Here is a 24986-nt window from a genome sequence, read left to right as displayed (position 1 = left end):
ATGGCTTTTATTATGTTGAGATAGTTCCTACTACTCTTACTTTGTTTAGCATTTTTATCATGGAAAGGTTTTGAATATGATTAAATGCTTTTTCTAAATCAACTGAGATGATCAGATTACAAATAATTATATATCAATGAGTTTGTCAAAAAAGAAAAAATGAGCAAATTCCTTGAAAAATTCAAAACTTACACAAAAGAAACAAATAACCTGAATAGCCCTATATCTACCAAATAAATTAAATGTATAAATAAAAACCTTTCCACACAGATATCTCCAGGCCCGGAAGGCTACACTGGTAAACTCTATTGAACATATACAGCAGATCTCAAATTCTTTCAGAAAATGGATGAGGGAGAAAAAATTCCCAACTCATTTTATAAAGCTAGGATTCCCTGGATAGCAAAATCAGAACAGGAATGTGCAACAAGTTCTACTGCTAATTAAATGCATGACCTTAAGAAAGTTGCTTTCTCATTCTAGTTTTCAAATGTCTCATCCACGATCATTCAATAGAATATTCATGCTTAGATTCTGGCACTGTGAAGAAGAGCCTGGAGGAGACACCAGTCATTTTCTGCCCAGGACTTCAGGAAAGAAGCTCCAAGGGACTAACATCATCTCCAAGCAATAGCAAGTGCATGTGAATCCACCAGAGGTCCTTCCAGACAGGGAAATTCAAAGTAATGAAACTCAGGAGAGTAAGAGGGAAGCCAGCTGAAAGTGAATGCAAACATCATACAGGAGACAGAGTGAACTAGGACAACCTAAGTTACACATGAAGTTCCTATTTTTCTTTCCCCCATCCCTACCTTCTCTTTATCTCTATTTTCCCCCATCCCCATCTTCTCTCTGTCTCTCTTTCTCCCCCCGGCACCCCCCGTCACACACACACACACACATACACACATTAAGTATCTACTGTTTATTGATTTTCCTCTTAAAGCTGACAGTTGCAGCAAGAAACATTTGGGAACTGCTACAGTAGATGATCTTTAAGACTCCCTCCACTTTCTAAACACTTACTGAGTGTCTACTATGTGCCAGACACCAAGTTAAGCAGAATCAAACCTGACATTTATCCTTATGGAGTATTGTTCTATGTTCTACTGTGTTAAAAAAAGAACAATAACTCTTCCTGAATGACCCTATGCACTAGGCATTATTATACCTACCCTGGAGTAATTGAGACTTAGAGAGTGAATAGATAGCTAAGGCTCATACAGCTAGAAAGGAGAAGAGCTAGCATCTGAGCCTAGGTCTGCCCTACCCTTAAGCTCATGCTATTTCTACTCTGCTATGTTGCTTAATTAAGAAAGAGTTTAACTTGATCCTGATTATATTTTATATCTCACTAGTAGAATAACTGATGTCTATTTTTTATGACTAATAATGCTATATTATATTTGTTGTTTGCCTGCTTATGTTTTTGAATGACTAACTTTGGATTCAAAGTTTTTATTAGAATACATTCAAAATTCTGCTAGATTGTCTGAATTGCAAAAAATCACTAAAACTCTTTTTCTCTTGATTGATGAAGCAGAAACAAACTTAACTTTATTTTTAATAGAAATTTCCTTGACTTTACCCAGGAAATTGGTGAGTCAAGGCCTCTGTACAGGTTTTTACAAAGATTGTTAGGTATTGGGGTATATTTGGGGCTCGGGGTAGTGGAAAGAATCAATATACTTTGGTCACTAAAAGCAACTCCTAACCCAAATTTCCCACACCACAAAGGGAACTTCCAACTCAATTTCCAACTGAATATGGTTGATAGACACATACAAAAAAATGATGACATATTCTTTCTTGCTAATAATCTTTGTAAATACCTCATCTGCACATGATATTAGCAGGTGCTCTGCAGGCAGAGGTAATCAAATATAATGTATCAAGTCCAGATTCCTGATTTGGAATACTAAACCTCTGGCAATATGATCTAATTCTATATTTTCTTGCCTCATTTTCTGCCTCCTCCTACCCACCTATGTCTCAGCCATAATGGAAACAAAACCAGTCTCCAAATATTCCTCTAAGCCTTATTCTTCAGGCTGTCCCCTATGAGACATATAGCCATCTCCACCTTTTAGCAGCTGTAACAACTCAAACTACTTTCTCTTCTATGAAATCCCACTCCCATAGGAACTGATTTCTCCTTCTGCTCCATTTTCAAAGAAGGTTCCACTTCCGGTGCCCTGCTGATCATCTGTCTTCATCAGGGCTCAGAGCATGAGGAAAGGATCCTGGATGGTACCTTCCCTTCTGATATTCCTGGCACCATACTCGATGACGACACAAGACAGGTGCTGAATAAACACCAAATCCCTGAATTAGTAATGTAAACAGGAAATCAAGCCAAGAAACAAGGCTCCCCTAGTTAATGTGTCAGCAGGACAAGAATGAGACAGCCTCTCATTCTCAATTTTCCATCAAGGTCATTGCTTTGTTGGTCATATGTGTTCTGTATTCTAATTTGCCTTAAATCACTGATGCAAGTCTCAATTTGGGTTTCCTAATTTAAAACCACACCCTTAAGGTATTTTTCATTATTTTTTAAATCCATTTTAATCATTTTAATACCCATCAGAAGCTTGAAATTGAAATGTCATGACTAGACCGCCCTGATTTTTCTGCACTACATTTGCACAATGGATAGTCTCCTCAGATCTGCAGTGTAACTGTACTGATCATTTTCCTCAAGTAATATTTTGACAGCATTATTAAACCAATAACATAAATCAAAGACTATGCCCAGAAAGAAAAGCTTGAGAATATTTCAAAAAACACCTAAGACAAATACATTTGTCTAACTAACTAAAGTCTCTCCTAGTCTGTTTTAAATTGCACAAAGAGGGCAGGTGAGAAGGAGAAGAGCAAGCCGTCACCACCCGCCTTCTCTGATCCTCTGCCACAATGAGGCCTTCCCCTAGATGGGACAGAGAAATGTTCTCCAATTTTCAAACACCTGCTTTGTCTGCGCCTTAGTGTAACTGCTCTAATGCTCTTGGGGCCTTCTGCAAAGCGCAGTTCTGTACTCCTCCCTCAGGCAGTTCCAGTTCCCTACTTGTCCACAATTCCCCAAATGACGCTAGTGACAATTATAATATCATACTGAAGTGGGAAAGGAGGAAGGGAATGCTTCAAAAGGGCCATCTACCACCTGATTAGAATATGCAGAACAGAGAAGAGCTGCAGCCCCTCAAGACCCAGGGCAGTGTCCTTCACCTTTTGAAACTAGTATGTGAGCACCCAGTGTTGTCAGGTGTCCCATATCCTGTATACCCCGCTGCCCCTACACTATGCCCCTACTAGAGGGCCTCACAATATAGCATCCAGAGACCTTAGGCATCTCTGTGTCCCACTGAGCCACACTTCCACATGTGGTCTTGATAATGCTGGAGTGGTTTTGGGGTTCCCCCTAGTGTACTCCCTATGCAGTATGTGAGCTAATGCAGATCCCCACTGATAGTAGTATAAGTTTCCACTGAATGTCCCATTCAACTGCTTACAACTTCAAATTATTTTCTAAGGGTAATTCATCATCATACCTTAGGTTCTTCATTTATCACTATTAAAAAGTTCTTGGCCGGGCGCAGTGGCTCACACCTGTAATCCCATCACTTTGGGAGGCCGAGGTGGGTGGATCACCTGAGATTGGGAGTTCAAGACTATCGTGGCTAACATGGTGAAACCCCATCTCTACTAAAAATACAAAAAATTACCCAGGCATGGTGGCACGTTCCTGTTGTCCCAGCTACTCAGGAGGCTGAGGCAGGAGAATCGCTTGAACCTGGGAGGTGGAGGTTGCAGTGAGCCGAGATAGCGCCACTGCACTCCAGCCTGGGTGACACAGTGAGACTCCGTCTCAAAAAAAAAAAAAAAAAAAAAAAAAGAATAAAAGAAAAGAAAAATTATTTAAAAACCTACCTTCTTTTGGAAAATCTTATGTGACTTAGGAAAAACAAAACTGATTTAAATGAAATGGAAATAAGAGCTATATTTGGAGTGAGGAGATTCTGTTCTGATCCCAGATCTGACACTCATATCATGGGATTTGGCCAGTGACATAAGTTTTTGTGTAAGGATCTTTTTATAAAACGAGGAGTTGAAATACATGATGTCTAAGTACCCTCTAGCTCCCAGCTCTCAAATCACATCTATTCTCTTTTTGTTATTATTCCTCTTGCCACTCACTCCACACACATCTCTCTCATTCTATCCTAATTACGGCATAGCAGAGATCCCAAAATGAGTTGGATTACACATCACAGTGTGGGGATCTCTGGTAGATACCAAGAAGGCTGTCATCTCTAGTGCCAGCAGCAGCAGAACTGTCCCTTTGGGCATCAACTACCAAAGATACCATTAGCACAGGAACACTGAGCCAAAGAGGAGGAGGGTAGGTGAGGCGTGGAGGCCAAGAGTACTACACCTCAGACAGCATCCACAATATCCACCTGGGACTTCAAGAACTATTGAGGCGGAATTTAAGGAAGAGTGGAATTCCTGCACAGCAGTACCAAGACATATTAGATATTAGTTATTGCTGCTTAACAAACTATTAGTAGTGGTGCAAACAAACTATTCTAATTCTAGTGAATACACACTTAAAACAACTATTTGGATCACAATTTCACCTGGGAACAACTAGGTGTTTCTTTGTTGGTCTTACAAGGGCTCAATCACACATCTGTGATGAGCTAAGTGGCTCTGTTTCTGGCTGCCACCAGGTATTTCTTCATCATCCAATAGGCTGGTCCAGGCTTCTCAACATAGAAGTAGCAGCATGGGTCTGCAGCATAGCAAAAGACAAGCCCCAATGTGCAAGCACTTTTCGAGACTGTTAGAGACATATTTGCTAATGACCCCTTAGCTAAAAAGCAAGTCACCTGGCCAAACCAGATTCAAGGAATAAGGAGATGGGCCCTACCTCTTGATATTAGGATTTATAATGGCCCGTTGTGAGTATATGAATGGAAGGGTCAGAAGGATTTGTGGCCAACTTTATAATGTACTATATAAAGAAATACGTATTTGTGCTTGCCAATATGACATTTTAATTTCCAGGTTGAGTTGCCAAGTAAATAAGGTGAATTTAGTCCTGCACTTTACACAGCAGCATATTTTACAGTAAAATTTCAATGAGAAATGAAATTTGTGAGTCTTCAGATCAAAGAGAAATTGGAAATTTTTTAGCAAGTTATCAGCCGCATTTAACCTTTTGGATTCCTTCCAAAGTTATACATAGAAATGCTAATTTAGGGAATTCCTCAGATGATTTGCTTTTGCATCTTTTGTATTATTCTTGCCCTGACAAAACCCAACCTTCTGTGCTGTTCCTCCTGGCTTCAGCCAAGTCACTCAATGACACCTTAAAGAAATTCATGAGTAATCACAGCCCGCTAAAATGTTTATATCTCTGAAATGTATACCATTTCTTCCAGTCTCCAATCTGTGTTTGGCAATTAAACTGAGCTTTATGCCACATTCATTCACCAATCATTCATGTAACACACATTTCTTACAAATTAACTGGTTCCTGGGCATAGTGCTAAGGGGTATGGATATCACAGGGACGGGAAGGAAGAAGGGAAGAAGGGAATGAACCTGCCTTCTTGTGTCTGGTGGCTCAGCAGGATGTATACCCATAACTTTTACAAGATATGCAGTTCCAGAACTTCAACTCACTTTCAAAACTAAAGTGAATTTTGCACTTTTAAACAACTTCCCTTGGATCACTTTTAATTTTCATACAGCCTGAATCCTCTGAAGAAGGTTTAAAAGTGACTGACTTTCTTCTTTCTACTGTTAAATTGTCACTAAATTATTTTTAATTCTGACAATGTCTTCGAGCTCTTTCTAAGGACATTAATCTCTCTGGGCAGTTGGAAAAAATTCTAAGTCAATTTCCTCTTACCCAGAACCAGCCTTTCACTTAGATAACACTTCAAAGGAAGCTTGCTTCACCACACAGGGTTGGAGCAGAGTGGAGGGGCTGAACACAGGTCAGTCTCATCGTCCCTAGTGCTTTTCTTTAAAAATCCACAAAAGCTGGTCCTCAATAAATCTGAAATGAGCAAGGTCCACTATTGGCAGTGATTAATCTGTTCTTTCGAGCGTTCTCGGTGTTTTCCCCTACTTTAAGTGCATAAGTGAGGGGGATTTTGTTGTTGTTTAATAACAACTCATGGTCTTTGTCTCCTGGTGGAAGAGTTCATGTTAACAGGCTACCTTAAAGATCTTCCCTCTTTCTCTCTGGCACACACACCACACACACACACACACAAACATGACCTTTAAAATTCATAAGAAATTAGCTCTACTGATGGTGATGGATAACGAGAGATACTTTGGTAGGGCATACCTACTCTCAAGATAGATCCCATCAACACAGATGTCCAGAGAAAGAGAATTTTACCTAGTCTGAAGAATCAGTTTAAAGTGCCTTTCTCAGATCCTCACAGAAAACAAAAATAGTGTTTTCATAATGAGAAGAGAGAATAAAACCAGGGCAGTAAGTCAACATGCCAAGAAAAAATCTCAAAGTTGTACATATTAGAGTTGTCCCATCCTGAGAAACTTGAAGGGAAAAACAATACCTAGCACCCAGACATATTAAATGAAACCCTATGTCACTGTGCACAAAAGTGATGGAACCATATTTTGTCTATTTTTTAGTTGTCTACTAAAGCAAGTTTTAAGTGTAGTTTATTCTCCATTACTTGAGGTAGATACTCAACATTGTTTTCTCCTATCCTGAAATTGCTTTATTTGTATGTACTATTCAATTTACTTCAAAAATTATTGAACATCTGCTAAGGATCAGGCACTGTACTAGACAATGGGAACACAACAATGAACTGAGCTTAGGACCAGCTCTCAAACTCTCAAGGACAAATGTAAGTAGTGAATGGTCTTAAATGTGATGTTAAGCTGACATGTGTATTTATTTTCTAGAGAAGAGACTGTGGGGATGAGGAGAGGAGGAGGTAAGCATAGACAGAAACCTTAGATTTGGGCATCATTCAAGCCTGAAGAACCGTAAATGATGTGGCTCTTTTGAATTCACATTGAACCAGGTTCTAAAAAGATTATTACAACAATAAGCTATAATAGCAAAAATACGAACAAGGAGCCAATAAAGTCTACGCTAATTGAACATCAGGATAAAGTCTAGAATACAGGTTTAGCGGAAAAGAGTGAATATATCAATAGGACGGCCATGTAAGAAGTTACTCAAAAGTAAAGAAATTTTAAAAATGAATTATGGACAATGCAATCAAGCTATTTAAAGACATCCCACAGGCTTATCTGTGGGTCTGCATCAGAGGGAATTCTATATTCCTCAGTCTACATCTCTAGGGCACAACTGATGGGGATATTCCAGTGAGACCAATGTCACTCAGGATACAAAATAGAAGAACAGAAAGATGATAACACTAACTAAGGGAGAGGAGAAGTTATTACAACTGTCTTTGATTTCACATAACAAATATGACATATCAGAGCCAATCCATATAAACTACAACAAAAATTGTCTCCTGTTCATGAGTGACCAGAGAAAAATCACTTAGAGTAATCCACAGTCACTATGCATTACCTATGCATAAAATGGCAGATAGGAGATAAAAATAGATGTTATTAGCATACAATTAATTTAACATGTTTATAGTACTTACTTTTAAGCAAAGGAAAAGTATTACTTTTAAAAACTTTAAAATATTCACTTGTTAATATTCATGGCTACCTTATAAAGTAGATACTGTTACCTCCATGTTACAGATGAATTAACTGAGGCAGAGAGAAATCCACAGAAATTTCCAAGTCCAAAAGGCCAGTTAGCGGTAGAGCCAGGATTGGAACCCAAGCAGTTTAGTTGCAAAGTCCCTGTGCTTCACCACTATGCCATTCTACCTCATGCGGTGTCTTAGTCTGTTCTGTATTGCTATAACAGAATACTACAGACTAGGTAATTTATAATGGACAGAAATTTATTTGGCTTATAGTTCTGGAAGCTGGGAAGTCCAAGAGCATGAAAAGTAATATTTTTACTTTGCTTAAAAGTACTATAAACATGTTAAATTAATTATATGCTAATAACATTTATTTTTATCTCTTACCGGCCATTTTATGCATAGCTAATGCATAGTGAGTATGGATTACTACGCTCTTGGACTTCCCAGGCTCTGGCAAGGGCCTTCACACTGTATCATCAAGGTGGAAGGGCAAAAAAGGGTGAGGGTGAACAAGCAAGAAGGGATCGAGGTCACTTTTTTTTTTTTTTTTGGGGACGGAGTTTTACTCTTGTTGCCCAGGCTGGAGTGCAATGGTGCAATCTCAGTTCACTGCAACCTCCGCTTCCTGGGTTCAAGCAATTCTCCTGCCTCAGCCTCCCAAGTAGCTGGGACTACAGGCATGCGCCACCATATCCGCTAATTTTATACTTTTAGTATAGATGGGGTTTCTCCATGTTGGTCAGGCTGATCTTGAACTCCCGACCTCACGTGATCCACCCACCTCGGCCTCCCAAAATGCTGGGATTTCAGGCGTGAGGCACCGTACCCGGCCTTGACCTCGCTTTTATAACCAACCCATGCTCACAATAATTAATCCACTCCCACAACAATAACATTAGCCCAAGCATTAGGGCTGCACCCACCTGACCTATCATCTTTTATGAGGCCCCACCTCCCAACACTGTTGCATTGGCAATTACGTTTGCAATGCATGAACTTTGGGGGACACATTCAAACCATAGCACATGGTCCTTTATGAGTGTGAATATAAGAACTTAGTGGTATCCTTTGTGTACTGCCCATAAAAGATACTGTAATGAAAAAAGAGAATTGCAATAATGCAAATATCACACCCTATTGAGAGAGCTTTCCATATCCAATACCATGTATACATTCATTCACTTTTTTCCTAAAATGTGATACATATATTCTGTACATATGAAGATTTTAGGTGATATACCAATGAACTTTTATTTGATTTTAATGTATGTGGCAGATTATATTGTATATCAACTCAACTGTTATTTCAGTCCCCTTGTAGTTGCTTTCCTTTACTATAGAGGTTGGAAATACAAATAAGACTCCCTGCAATCTCCTGCATCTATGGTACAAGCATGTGACCTATGCTTTTTCAAACAGGCATGTCTTCACAAAATTTCAAATTGAGAATGAACAATGTAATCTGACAGCCAAGAGTGGGAGTTTGGGAGGTGAGGGCCCTTCTGAGGCAGCTGTGATGGGGCTACCATGGTGCTGCTACTCAAGCTCTGTGGTTTAGGGAATTTTGTTGGCTGCGTGCTTCTCAGCTGCCACAGCTCCGGCATTAGTGCACCCAAGCCTGATTCTCTGGACCTTTCAGAAATTACAGCCATTATGTAACATCCTTTAATAAAAATTCTTCCTTTTTTAATTAGCCAGAGTAGATTCTACTGTTGGCAATTAATTATCTTTCTTTAGATAATATATATTTCACATGTATACATATGTATGTGGCTACCATATGAAACCCTATGATTTCACAAAAATCATGCTTTGCATGGAGCTAATATTAAAAAGTAGTCAAAGAAAAGAATACTATTCAGGTAATATATGAATATGTTGAAAACTGTGAAGAAGTAAGTGAATGACTGGAATCTTAAAAATGGCATTAATTCCTCAAACTCCTCAGTAAGAAAAAAGTATAATTTCCACAATTCTACATCTAAATACACTGAAGTTTAGAGAGGTCTGGTAATCTGCCCACCTTCACTCACCAGGAAGCATTCAGACCTGCCTCAGTCAGTGTCACATATGTGTAGTACCACACTCCCTTGTAATCATAATTCACAAATAAAATTGATAAAACATTAGGGCTTAAACCTTTGTCTCCACGTGTTTGATTTGTTCATGTCCGTCCTGAGAATACTGATAATCACTGAGGGCACTGGCAAAATACACGTTTCTGGACCTGCAAAACGAGAACCAGCTCCTGCTCTGTGAGGGGTGCACCAGCTTCACTGGTGGGGGCCTTGCCTGGCAGCTAACTGGCCTCTGGAAGAGGCAGCCTGGGAAGCTTTCTCAGAGGAGATGTGAAGGAATAATGGGCATTAATGGAACAGAGGAAAACAAAGATAAAGAATAGCTCGGGTAGAGGCGTGGCTCATTGCAAAAATATTAAGTAATGAAGTGTAGCTGAAACATCAAAAACATGCTAGTTGGGCAGTGAAAGAATGCTGGGGAGCAGCAGGGGTCCTGCCCCCTCCTGGGGAGTTAGGACTGAAGCCAGGACATTTGCCCCAGAGAGGAGGACCTGGCAGGACTGGCAGAGAAACCAGTTAAGAGACAATTACTTTAGTCCAGGGATGAGATAGTTGAGGCAGTTGCTCTCACAGCAAGACAAGGATAGGGAAAAAGGAATGGTCGTGCACATTGTTAAGGTAAAAGATTTAATCAGATTGTTTTTCCACACATTTCAGCGGTAACATAGTGAAAATAAAAGATATCTGGATGCAATGTAAAATGTTTGAGCTGTCTTCCCAGAAATGAATGCATATAAGAAAAGTGAGATATATTCATATATTATACCTTCAGTAATTCTACAGATAGTCAGTGCAGTTGTAATAAAATGTCCTCTTACCTGTATTCTTGCATTCCCATAAACAGCTGGGACATGCATTATCACCGGCACTCCCTTTGTTTCATCTCTGACCTTTAGCTGAGATTAACTAAGGAGGATATGACAGTTGTGTTGGGATTGGGATCATTGTGGTGGGTAGAGGAGAATTAGGTAGCCATGCCTGATGCTGAGAGTAGTCCACAGCCAAAGGCATTTTAAGACCTGTAGAGGCAGAACTGGAAAATCATAGGTAGTCAACTGGCCTTTCAGAACAAGCTTCATTAACTTTGAGATTTTCATCCTATACCTGGAAAACGATATTACTGGTGATAGATGTGGCCAGTCTGGGAGCCCACAATAATTTAGAGAAAAGGAAAATAAGTTTACCTTATAATCTTATTAGCAAGAAAAAAAATATCCTGAGCCCCAAATGGTTTAAAAGGCTTAGAAATCTATAGTTGAAGGCTTAAAGGCTTCAACAGTATTTAACCAAAAATACTAGAGATGTTGCTGGCACAAGTGCCTTTGAGAGGGAAAAATCATTAGTTCTCCATTACCATAAAAAGATGAGAGGCAAAAGGATGCATGCTATTTTTTTTTTTTCTTCTGATGGAGGGTGGTAGTGAATGTAATCCCAGAAAACAAGACTAAGTCAGGTAGGGAAGGAGAGTAAACATAAGGAGTAAGTAACTGAGCCGGCAATCACTTCCCCAAAGCCAGGGCTGGCTGCTCAGTCTTCCTAGGCCATCACCAGATAGGCTGTACAAACTCCTACATCTTGGCATCATCTACAGTTGAAAGAAGAAAAGCAAGCAATTGGTAGGGCACGCTGGCTCACGCCTGTAATTCCAGCACATTGGGAGGCCGAGGCTGGCAGATCACTTGGGGTCAGGAGTTCGAGGCCAGCCTGCACACCATGGTGAAACCCCGTCTCTACTAAAAATACAAAAATTAGTCAGGCATGGTGGCAGGCACTTGTAATCGCAGCTACTCAAGAGGCTGAGGCAGGAGAATCGCTTGAACCTGGATGGCAGAGCTTGCAGTGAGCTGAGATCCCACCACTGCACACCAGCCTGGGCAACAGAAAGAGACTCCATCAAAAGAAAAGGAAAAGGAAACAAAAAGGAAAGGAAAGGAAAGGAGAGAAAAGGGAAAAGTAAAAGCAAAGAAAAGCAAGTAATTTGACCACTGTCTCTTCCTCTCCTATCTTGCCTTGGTCAATGTCTACTCCATGATGCATTAAGTTCCCTACACTGTGAATTATGTTCCCCGGACCCTCTGGGCAGCACTGGGAGAGGCAGAGCTTCTGCAGCAGAGACAGGAGCAAGTGCAGAAGTCTCCTTATCAGTGAGTGCTATGTGTGAGGACCCTGAAATGTATGCCCCGGAACATGAGAGCAGCCTGAGCTTTTTACCCCTGGAAACAGTGTAAACTGTCACTTGGGCAACTCTGGCTGTGAATGTGAGGCCAAGGTGTAGACAGGGCTAAGCTGATCTGAAATAGTGAATAAACAGGGGCTGGTACAACTGCACACCATGTGTGGACATAAAATTTGAATGTGGTCATAAATGTTCGATTAACTCCAAATTTCTTCTATACCTTAGAAGCTCAAAGTTGAATTTCTGCCCAAGTCTGTTTTCTCAAAACGGCAAATGAGTTTATGTAATATTCAGAAATTTATTTAATAATTATGTTTCAAGGACTATTGAACTCTAACCTTGAGGCTAAGAATTATCTGTTATAGAAAAGTATTTGTTAGAATATTTGGTGTAGAAATTAATTTTTTCACTTAAACTTGTAAACTACTCTAGTAATAGGAGGTTAAATGCACTTACCAGTCCTATGGTAATTAATCATCAACCATGACTTCTGTGACTTTGTTATAATAGTCCCTTATTGGGAACATATCTAAAAGCCTCCCTCCTGGAAAAACTAGTTTTTGTTGGTAAAATAAATATGTGATTCCTTCTATTCTAAAGTAAACATCTCATTATTCCATACTTGTAAAAAAAACTTCATATAATATATCTGATTAATGATCTGAGGGGATAAAACTCTATATATGTTTTGAATGGCAAATTTTAGAATAGCCATTAATATTATGCAAGTGAAGACTAACAATATAGAGTGTTGTTCTCAAATTAAATTGGAGCAAATAAAACAAAAATCAAATTCTATTGACAGTATACACAGACCCCTGTGGGAGGAGTGGGGTATGAATACATACATACAAAAGATAAAACAAATCATCACAAATTTATGAATGCTTTTGCCTAATCCTTCACATATTTCCATTCTTTCCAAATTTTCTATATTTATATTAATTTCTAATCAGAAAATTGTAATTTTATAATTCTGACTAGAATCTTAAAATGAATAAAAATACCCAATTTAGCTACGATAGGTACAAAACAAAATATTTAAAAATTTAAACAGAAATTGAATCACTTATATCCCATTAGCTTAAAGATGCATGGACAAAGGGATTTGATTTGCTTAGAGGAATTATCTCATACTACAGAGACAAAACCAGGAGAGCTTGTTGAAAATGTAGCTTCATTTCATCAATTTCAACTTAGCAAGTCTGGGGTGAGACCAGAAATCTGCATTTTATCAGGTTGCCAGGTGATTTCAATGCAGCTGGTTGGAGCCACACTTAGATAAATTCTGGTCAAAAAGGAAGCCCAAAGCATTAACATTTCAGAGACTTTCTATATGCCATCTAGAAACAATATTGCTCTGGCTCAAAACTTCCCAATTATCTGGTCCCTGTGGCAGATCCTACTGTGGACCCTGACACTGTCTCCTCTTTTTTCTGATTCATATTCATTGAGCACATTTCTTATGATTGGTTTTCCTTGTGGTTTACCTAAGTGGGGAAAATGAATTGTTCTGTCAACATTGGCAGCTGAGGTGGTTTGAATGTCCTTACTATGAAATAGTAAATTGATATTCAGTTTATATATCAGTCTCCCTGATCTCAGTTATGTGAGTCTACTCCCTGAAACTTGTGTCCATTTACAGATAGTCATGTGAGTTCTCAAAACTTGAATCGTGGCCAGGCGCAGTGGCTCACACCTGTAATCCCAGAACTTAGGGAGGCCAAAGCGGGCAGATCATGAGGTCAAGAGATCGAGACCATCCTGGTCAACATGATGAAACCCCATCTCTACTAAAACACACAAAAATTAGCTGGGCATGGTGGCACGCGCCTGTAGTCCCAGCTACTTGGGAGGCTGAGGCAGGAGACTCACTTAAACTCAGGAGGCAGAGGTTGCAGTGAGCCAAGATTGCGCCACTGCACTCCAGCCTGGTGACAGAGCAAGACTCCATCTAAAAAAAAAACCCATAAAAAACAACAACAACAAAAACAAACAAACAAAAAACACTTCAATCGTTCAGCTGGAAGCCTGTGAGCCCCTTTTCCACAGTACTGTGTATCCGTTGTTATTGCCATCCTGGCATTCTTTCACGTTTTTCTGATACAGCATTTTTAATTTTCCCAGGGGAATTGCTCTCAGATTCCTCCCAAATCTGAAAATGACAACTTACTCTAGACGTGTCCATTTAAACTCAACCCTAGGGTTTCGCCTAAAGTAAAATTATGCCAAGAGGTAAAGCTTGTATCTGTTGGTTTGTATCATGGAGCCACAAGAGAAAAATGTGCCTAAGAACAAAGCCATCATAAACAAAAGAAGGACCAAGAGATGGGGATAAAATTAGAGACAGAGAAAGAAAGTTCTTTACGACACCATTGCTTGAATCCTCAATACATCTGGTCCTTTATGCTACTTAAGCTAACCCAAGTTGATTGCTGAGAAACCAATGCAAACAACCTTTTTTCCAGAAAGATTAAGCTCTGAACAAGAAACCTTCCAATATGTTAAATAGACTTTTGATTCTCTTATATTATGACTCCTACAGTCAGGCTCAGACTGGATTGCAAAATGTAATAATAGTCATATAAAGCCACCGACATTTAAGAACCACCCAGTCTCACGAAATAACTAAACATGGCATAATGTTTATACAACCAAAATTGTTTTCCTCATTGCAAAAATAAAATAATAATAATAATAAAATAAAATAAAAAGAACTGTATAGGAGAATAGTTAAAAGCTCTTAGCAACAACTCACTGGTGTCTTGCTTCTTTCTGGAAGATATAAAGCATGCACACTCCCCTCTATACCAGGAAAGACTTGGCTCTGTAAAATAGTAAAATAAGAACCAAATCCTTGAAGCTGCAGACGAAAGCAGAGCTGCTACTACTTACCACTTTTGCAACCGTCCATGGAAAGTGTTTAGTTTGGCGTGATTATTAGAAGGGAAAAGACCAGTCAAGACTAATATTGCATTTATGTTGATACTAAGCATATGGCTAAGAGATTCTCTCAGTCTTAGAATGTAGTCTACAAAAGCATTATCAAAATAAGGCACACCTACAGTGTTTCAGCAAAAAACAATAAATAAATGTAAAGTACACAAAAAGGTCATTCACCTTAGATTTCATCAACTTCTTTTCTGTGTCTCTTGGTAAGCACTTCATGTACACATAGGTGTCCTTCCACTTTTGGACTTGGGTGAAACAACATATTGTGTGGCATGGTGTCTGGATTTCCAAGTAGCCACTGAGAAGCCAGATGTGGCATTAGCTTCCCATGGGGTAAAACTTCATCAATAGGAGATGAAACAGGAGAGCGCTAGAAAGCTAAGTTCTTCTTTTGTCTTCTCTCCAATGAACTACTCCAAGGGACAGTTCCTCTTCACAATCCAAATATCAAGTGCATACACTATGTCACTCTATAAGTGACACTGGTAGCGTATCCATCCCAGCTTGTTATTTAACAGTAGCCAGTGCGGGAATACATGGCATCACATCACATCACATTTTCTCTTGTCTTGTTCATCCTGATGCTCTGGGTTTGAACAGCCCCACAAAAACTAATAGCACTCTAAGCATTGTGCTTTGGGCTCCGATCTCTGGATGATACAAGGGAAAGACTGTTGAAGCTACTATATCTTTGTTCACTATCACTAATAATTTTATTAATGAAATTAATAATGTTTCCCTTCTAATATACAGTAACACAGGGTTAACTTGGCTTTCCACTTTGAGCTGAAGATGACAAAACATTCCTTGTTTATACAGGACCTTTCAAAATGCCCCCTTTATATCACTACCAGGAAGTGCAAGGAATCCACTTGTGTTTCAGCGATATAGTGTTCCATAACATGCCACCCAAAGCTAAATGACCTAAGGCAATAATGGAGAAAGGAGACCTTTCCTGAATACTTCTGCTCTTGGTAGCACTAGCTGGGGTCACTCACTGGGTCAAATTTAGCTATTGACTGGGCTGGGACAGAAGGTCTAAGAGAGCTTCCCTCACACATCTGATGTCTCAATGCTCTCTCACATGATGGCTCTGCCCACAAGCTAGCTGGAGCCTCCTCACAGTACTGTGGACTTTGAATGGTTCTCCCTCTAGCATGGAGACTGGCTTCCCAGGAGGACACAAAAACCACCATCCTCTTAAGGCCTGGGCTCAGAAGGGCCAGAATGCCACTTCCACTGAGTTTTATTGTTCAAAGCAAGTCACAAAAGCAGCAGGATCCAAAGGGACGGGAAATAAACCCTACCTCTTGATGAGATGAACGGTGTGTCTGCACAAAGTGAGAGGCATTAGTAGCTGCCATCTTTGGAGACTATCTGCCACGGGGGTTCCTAAATGTGTCTACATGTTAGAATCAGCTGAGGATCTTTTTAAAACTACAATCATCCAGGCCACTCCCCAAACCAATTAATTTACAATCTCTGGGAGTAGAACACAAGCATTTTGTTAAGCTCTCCAGGTGATTCCAATCTGAAGACAGGTCTGGGAACCCCTGATCTACCATAACTTGTAAGAAAAGAGATGTAGAAAAGCTGAAGGCTCTAGCTGGCATTGCCTCTGTCACATGTGGTTACCTGTCATTTCACAGTATGCTCAATGGCTTGTCTTAAAACACACCAGAAGTTTAAACGTTAGGCTATACACCAATCACTTTAAAGTACATTAAAGCTGCCATAATAAACTAGCTTAGTACGCCTTGTAGGGTGACTAACTTTCCGGTTTGTCTGGGACTCAGTGGTTTCCTAGGACACAAGACTTCCAGTGCTAAAATCAGGACGGTCTGGGTCAAACTGGTGCAGCTGGTCAGCCTAGCATTGCCTTATCTCCCTCTGGTGGAGTAGTCATGTTCTGATGAATTTTATTTCTGAAATGCAGTTCCATTATCCTCACCTGAGTCTTCTCAAAATTAGCATTTGGGCCAGTGCTGCTTGAATTATGCTGGACAGACTTGCAGCATCAGCATCACCTGGGAGCCTTTGTTAGAAATGGAAATTTGGAGGTTGGGGGCAGTTCTCTAGACACTGAGTCAGAATTTCTGGGAGTGGGACACAGAAATCTCTTTTGAAAACCATGAATTTAAGAAGCACTCATCAGGGCTGCCATGCTTTCATCTTCCTCTATCTCTACTATCCTACATATGGCAAAATCATATTTCTGTATTGCACCAGGCGTATAAAAAGCACAGCAGGACGAGTCAATCAATGTTGACTGGCCAGAGATGCCCTGACAAAGAGCAGCCTCAGTTGCAGACACATACATGATAATCATCATCTGGGGCTTAGTTTTTGTCAGTCATTTGTCTGAGGGGCTGCATGAAACTTTTTACATCCACAGTAGGGGCTAGATAGTGGAATGAGGGAGGAGCTGAGCACAGCTGCCTGCAGTTGCTAAGGCCGTCTCTTTCAGGACACACTAAAACTGTCAATACAAGTGAGCAAATTTTCCTCTGACCTGGAAAGAAAAAACTCTTTCTTAAAGTTAAGCAGAAAATCATTATCTTTGACTGGATGCTTGATTTTTAATGGGAATTTACAGCAAAAATCATTCAGGTTTTGGTAATTTGGAAATTATGCTCTTTTGAATTAGCTTGGAATGAAGTTTACCTAAGTGCAATGAAGAGTTCTGCCTAGCAAATTAGTATCCTAAAATTTTAACTGCCTTAAAAGAAAAACAGGGTTATTTTTAAGGACCTATCTGTTTATATTCAATGGATGTTAATAACTACATGTGAGGTCTTATACATGATAGAAGAGACTAATGCAAAACACTTTTTAAGTATAATAACACATAAATTGGAAGTAAAACAAAGATATTTCTTAAAACACAAACACACACTGTAATTGAGACTTTTTGCTAATTCAGACTGTTCTCCCTGCATGTAGGACAAATTTCTTACTAGGATTTCTTCACCAGTCAATTAACATGTAACTTGATCCCTAGTACACTGAAGCAAATGAAAATTAAAAGGCCCTCTTCAAAACTCACTTTTGACAAATTATTTCTCATGTGTTTCACAAACCTCACATTTAAAGTTGAAGAAAATGATCAGTAAACCTATTTTTCTCCTACATAAGACAATATAATCAAAGTTATTGTGGTAACAGATCTGTGGAGGTAGGGTGCTCTTTCAGTACTTCTGAACCACTACAGCCAAAATCATCCTCTTGCTGCACTGCAGGCCTGGCAGGAGGTCTTTGCGCTGCCCTGCCCAGATATTCTGTGGGCAGCAGAAATACTTACTGTAATAACATCTTACACAAAGATAAAAACACAGAAGTAGATTAGGTAAACACATGTTATTTTGGGCAACAAACTCATTTTCCCACATTATAATTACATGACAAATAAGTCTGTGAAGTTTACTTTCCTTAATTTTACAAAAACAACAGAACCCATATTTCTTAAATAATCATAAGCAAATGTCAATCAATGATGTATTCTGTATGAGAAGATGTCTAACTATTTCATAAATGACCAACTACAGTTGGTCATCTTTGGGGAAATGTAAATAAGTCATTCAATTTTTAAGGAGGATAAAGTGATTCCTATGTTTTTTCTCTAGTCAAGAAAAACATCCACTTGATTGGACAAGCTTCGTAAAACTGTGCTATCTGAAGGTTCTCCTACCAGATCCTCCACTTCCCACTTGCACGAGCATAGACAATCAACCTAATGTCTATCACCAATCCCTCCTCCCAGGGAAACCGTTGTGATCCTCACCTGGGCTTTGCCTCCCAGCCAATGCTGAAATTGAGTCCCAGAGATCAGAAAGGTTGCACAAACCCACATGAATGGGATGAGTTGTCTGTCTAAGTCTACAGAGAACAAAGGTCCCAACAGGGAAGTTAAACTTAGCCATCAAATCCAAGCAGTGAACTCACAATCAGAATCAAACTCCATGCCCACAAAGGTGGCAAACTAGATCCCTGAGTGGGAACAGTGTACAAAAGGGCTGGAAGGACAAATCATGGCAGTGTCCTGCATGACACACTTTTGCCTTAGTTATAAAGGCATCTGCTCAATGGAGTCTTAGATTTCATTTATAAAATGGGTGTAATATCTCTACCTATCTCATAAAGTTGTGAAAATCAAATGAAATAATTGAAAGTAACAGTTGTAAACTGTAAGTATATGTACAAATACAAGGGACCATCACTATTACTATGTTCACACCATTCTTCTCAGCAGTAGTGGGGGTGGGGGGTAGCGTCTTGGAGTGAGGGTACTGGGAGTGATCCCATGAATGTGTATATTGCAATTGTCTGTTTATTTGTCTGTCCCCCCGGCCAATAACTAGACTGTGATTTCCTTGAAAGCAGAGACTGTGTCTTAGTCATCATTGCGTCTCCATTTGCATAGTAAGACATTCAATCACTGTTTATGGAATGTTGAATGAATAAATTCTGAATCCTCACTATTATTCAGACTCCCAGCTGCCCATGAATTATGCGCAATGGAATACTATGTAGCATAATGTGAGAAATGGAACAGCAAATGCCCATGTGCCCAGGAATAGTTCCCCATCTGCCTAAAATGGCTACTACTCCACTGCCAGAGCACTGGCCCTACTGGGTAAGGAGGCTGAATTCTAAGAATTAGAAGCATTACTTGAAGTTGGTCAACAAAGACAGCATTGACAATTAAATGGCTTGGAAAATAATAATAGCCAAATTTCTACTCTGCCCTTCTTACATGCCTGGTACTACACTAGAAACTTCACATCCTTATCTTATTTAAAACTCACAACTACACTATACAGTAGGTTTTGTTATTACCCATATTTTACAGATTAATAGTCTCTAAGAGATTGTGACCTAACCAAGTCACATATGGTAGAGCCAGAATGGAACTGCAGGTCTAGTATATGCTAAAGTCTACATTATTAAGCAATCCCATACTCAGCAATGTCTGAGGAAAGGGAGGTCCTTGTGACTTTATCATTAGAATGGGATGGTCTCTTCTGGATCACCTCAAAGTCAAGCAAAAAAAAAAAAAAAATTCTTCATTTTCCCTCACTCCCTTCCTTCCTTCCTTCCACCCTTTCACAATTGCTGCTCACACACCGTATGTCAGGCACCATGCCAGGCACTAAGGTACACCAGTAAATAAGGGACAAAAGGGATCCATTTGAGGAAAGAACACAGATAAGAGATGTGAACTGCAACGAGAGGGTGGAGGCTGACAAAATAAATGTCCCCAAGGGAATGGGATGTGGTGGCATGGGAGAACCATGCCAAGCCCAAATGCAGCAGGGCAGGGCCAGGTGCCCAATCCCAGTGCGAAGGTATTAGAAACCCACATGCAGGCTAAGTGCTGCATACTCACAGCGGTGTGATGGGATGTGATATCTGGCATGCGAATGCCTTAGCAACCATTTTCTAAATGAGATTTCACAAGGGACAACACACAGCCTGAGGTACTGTGGGGCTAGGGCTGGTAGGGAGTGTTTCGGCCAGTGCCAAGCTAGCTACCCGGTGACTATCAAAAATGTCTGCAATACACTGGCCTTTAAACCAAACCTCACGGCTCCATTTGTATCAACTGCCTTGATCCTTTCATTCACCCACTTCAGTCCTATCTTCTCTCAATGATTTCACTGTCTCTCATCACCCATGAGGTCGGCCATATTCTTAGTTGTGACCCTGTTTCTGGCTCAACACTCTTTCCTCTTCCTTGTTTGACCTTCAGGAGCTCTCCTGGCCATCCTGCATCTTCACTCTCTAGTTTCTGCCATTTCTGGCTGCTCCGAGTAGCTCTGGGGTCTCCTAAAGGGCTGGCACTACCATTAGACTTGCCTCAGCCCAAAGAGGGATTGAAAACAACACAGTCACAGCCTTCAGACACCAGAAGCATCAGAAACCTGGGCTAGTTCCTCCCCTTCCCCTTGTTTATGCATCCTTCTGTCATCTGTTCAACAAATATTTACTGATAACCTATTATTCCTTATACTTTGCTGGGGGAAAAAAGACATAATTTCTCTGCCCCAAAGGAATTCACAATCTGACAATGACCACTAAGTAGAGAACTTGAGCTATACCATCTATATACTTATACTTCCCACATTCATGACTCTTGGCCTGAAACTTCCCTCAAGCTTCACACTCATGTCTAACTCACTATCTGATATTTGTACTTGGCTGAGAGCATTTTAAAAATAATATGATATGTCCAAAATATGACTTCTTTGAATGTGAATCTTCCCTGCTCTTTCTGTTCTTTGTACACAGCACCACTATCCTTGCAGTTAAATAAAAATCCAGGAGTTCCTTTTCTTTACTCTTTCCTTTAATAACCCTTATATCTAATCCATCAGCAAACCTTGTCCATTCTGCCCTCAATTGTGCCCTGAATCTATCCACTTCTCCTTAAGTCTATGCACAACACCCAGATCCACCAACAGGCTATTGCTGACCTACAGAGCTCTCTGCGCAATTTGAAAAATATGCCCTTCCTCCAGGCCTTCACAGCCTGGCAACGGGACATTTCCTGGCAACAGGAACAGGGGCTGAATTTCAGCGACTTGACCCCCGGAGCTGGTCTCCTGCGCAGTAAGTAACCTGCAGAAACACAGCCGCAGTCCTGCCATCAGCCTCTCTCCTCTACCATTGCAGGAGCCTCCCAAATGCCCCTCCGACGGTCCAGTCTCCACGCAGCTCCACAACGGTCTTTTAAAATCTTAAACCCAATCACGTCTCTTCACTGCTTAAAATTTTTCCACTCTTTACCTTGACCTGCGAAGCCCTGCAGGATCTGGTCCCAGTCCACCTCTCTCATCTGCTGACCCACTGTGTCACTCTAGGCTGCTTTTCTCTTCCTTAAAAACATCAAACTTCTTTCTCCTAGTAGAGCCCTCCCCCTGACAAAAGTGTCTACCTTCCTTTCTTTCCTGTTTCCACTTAGGACCACAGTACATAGAACTGAGTTCATCTTAACACCTGGTCCACCATATACTCTCATCATTAGCCCTGTCATACTTTGTTATTTACTAGTTATTTTTAATAATGCAGCAAGCATACCTGGCCCTACCAGCCAAAACTCAATTGTGACCTGCCAAAACACAGTCACTGACTTGCCTCTAACTAACCATATGGTGCCCCTGTTTCTCCTCCATCTGAGGTAACCATGATCACAAAATCACAAATTTTATGTTCATCATTCTCTTGCTTTCCCATTTATATAACGTTATTGCGCGCGCACACACACACACGCCCCCCTACCTAGTTGGGTTTTTATTTTAGTAGTTTTTAATATTATGCTACATGTAATATTTTTAGACTTAATTTTCACTTAATATTATATTGCTAAAAGCCAATCATATTGTTATGTCATTTTGTTTATTCATCTTTGCTGTATAATATCCCTTTGTGTAACAATACTATTCATCACTAGTATTCATCACTAGCTCAAGGTGCTAGGCCTTGATGGTCCCTCCAGGTTTTCATTATTGGAAACCAGGGTGTTAAGCATATTCACCTGCATGCCTTCTGTTGAACATGTAAAAAGTTTCTCACAGGTATAAAGCTAAAAGCAAGTTGAACTGTTGGTTCACACATGTTCGAATGTTCAAATTAGGATATAATATCAAACTGTTTTCCAAAGTCATCGTACCAATTCATACTCCCACCAGCAATGTTTGAACATCCTTTGGACCCATATCTTCTTCAACCACTTGATATTGCCAAACTTTTTAATCTGGGGCCAACCGAATGCATATAAAAGAATATCTCAATGTGAACTTAATTTGCATTTCCATGATTACTTAAGTAACAACCATCACTTCATACGTTCATTGGCTATTTGTCTTTCTTCTCAGTTCTTCAGGGTCTCAGCCTGAATATCACTACCACCAAGAGAACTTCTCTGTCCACTCAACATGTGAAGGTAGCCAAGCTAGCACATTACTCTGTTCTCTTTTCTTCATGGTATCTACCACTACCTGAAATCTAGTTTGTTTATTGATACATAGTCTGTCCCCCTCAACTGAAATACAAGCTCCAAGGATCTTGGTTGCCTTGTCCACTGTTGCACCTCCTAGCACAGCACCTGGCACAGAGGGGATGGATGAATATGTGAGTGACAGAGATATGCAATGTATGAAGAGCTCTGTTCTAGTCTCAGAGGCTGAGCTTCAATCTCGGCTTCCCAACTTACTAACTGTATGATTATGAATGAATTACTTAATCATCTGTTTCTGAATTACCCCATCTGTAAAAAAGACATAATAGTAGTCCTTACTCCATGAGGTAGTTATGATGTTTAAATGAGTTAACATTTGTAAAATTCTTAGAACAATACCACAAACACTGCAGGTGTTCAATAAATGTGTTGTTATTATTATTGTGTGATTTTTGTTACTACTATCCATGGCTTGAGGGCATAATGGCACCAAACCAGCCTGAACTCAGTAAGTTTCCTCCTTCCCACAAGCTCTGCATCCGCTGGTGTTGCAGATGCCCATTCCCACACCCTAGAGAAAGAAGTAGAGGAGGTAGGACAACGTTCTTGGGGCAATTTATTTTCTAGAAAACAGTCTGGTCACCTCCAACTTGAAGAAGTTGAACAGCAGCACAGAGTAGGTGCTTAAGAAAACCTAATCAATAATCATAAACCACCAATCCATATACCCTATAACCTCAGCATTACATTACACAGAAAAATCACAACCGTCTGCCCTCTCTCCCTTCATTTGGTTCATATTTTCATAGAAAGGAAAGAGAAGCTAGAAAGCGGGATGGCAAAATAAATAAAAGATTGGATAAGGAAAGAGGAGAGCCGAGAAAGATGACAAGAGGGGAAGGATGGACGATGGAAGGGAGGATAGGGAACTTCAGGTCGCGCTGTGGCATGGCCTCTAGTGCAGAACGCTAAAATGCTGAGTATAGCCTAAGAGAGTCCCCCATCCAGGAGAATGTTTCTTTTTAAGGTGTGAGTGGGTGCTGGAGAAAAGTAAGCAGGAGGGAAGGGAGGAGTGAAAGCCCAGGCGAACTTCACTTTAGTATCTTGCCTGGGGGAAGCTGGTCCCCATTAAATCTGTGGCCCTAGTCAATGTCACCTTAGTCGCGACCTTACCTCATTCTGCAACCAGAAGTCCCGCTCCATTTGAAACTCAGATTTGCCTCAAAGCGGTAAATGCGGCCTTGGTTAAATGCGCCAGTGGGCAAAGCTGAAGTGCGAGTCCACTGGGAATTCCGGCAGGTTCACCGGGAGAAATTGTTTCCATCTGAGAAGAATCAGGAGTCCTAGCCAGAACCAGCTGCCTCTCCAGGCGTCAAATTCTGTGCCTGCTTGCGGCCCGGGAGAGCTCCCCCGGCTCCCCAGCTTCGGGGCGCAGAGAGACTGCCGGAGAGCTCCGGGGCGCGGGCGCGGGCGAGCCGGGCCCCAGCTGCCCACTCGCTGCTGATTGGGGTCCACCTCTGGGGCGCTCAGCTCCCACCTGGCTGCCCCTGCTTCGGTACTGACTGTGCTAAATACTGAACCGAATCCCAGGCGCCCCGCCGGGACTGGGGACTCCCTCCTTCTCGAGTCTTTGGCTGGCAGGAGCGAGTCCTGTAGGCTGGGGCCAGAATGCTCAGGGTATCGCCGACCTTGAGGCTACCGAGGGGTGTGCATGCGCCAAAAATAAACGCGCGCGCGCACACACACACACCGTTTTCATTCGATACTTCCCTCCCCAAGAAAGTAACAGTCCTTAAGCAGCATGCAGCACTTGGGAGGGAACGCCGCTGAAGGGTGAAAACCAACATGATTCCCAAAACCAAATTTGGGGATGATTTTAATTTTAGGTTTGGATTTATGCCTCTCGAAGGTTTAAAAAAAAAAAAAGATATGGAACAAATTCCATCGTGTGTGTGTTCTAAGGCCGAATTTCAGGTGTTAACCGGAGGGAGCTGCAGAGGAAAGAGAGGGAGGGAGAGAAATCGCAGACTATGTGTTGTTCCAGTACAAGGTTAGAAACGTGCCTTGATTCCTATTTCCAGCGTGGT

General features: G+C 40.7%; 1 protein-coding gene across 2 annotated transcripts in view; it reads right to left on the bottom strand.

Annotated features, from left to right (window-relative positions):
* KCNN2 (potassium calcium-activated channel subfamily N member 2) overlaps nucleotides 1-24627 on the bottom strand; it is a 432599-nt gene extending 407972 nt beyond the window's left edge. For both annotated transcript variants that reach the window (XR_012414582.1, XM_065546643.2), the window contains exon 1: nucleotides 24073-24627. The gene's annotated coding sequence lies outside the window, so the exon portion shown is untranslated. The remainder of the gene's footprint in view (nucleotides 1-24072) is intronic.
* Nucleotides 24628-24986: the final 359 nt, after the last annotated feature.

The sequence above is a fragment of the Macaca fascicularis genome, chromosome 6 (genome assembly GCF_037993035.2).
Source record: "Macaca fascicularis isolate 582-1 chromosome 6, T2T-MFA8v1.1".
NCBI classification, from domain to species: domain Eukaryota; kingdom Metazoa; phylum Chordata; class Mammalia; order Primates; family Cercopithecidae; genus Macaca; species Macaca fascicularis.
This window is presented reverse-complemented; position numbering and strand designations above follow the sequence as displayed.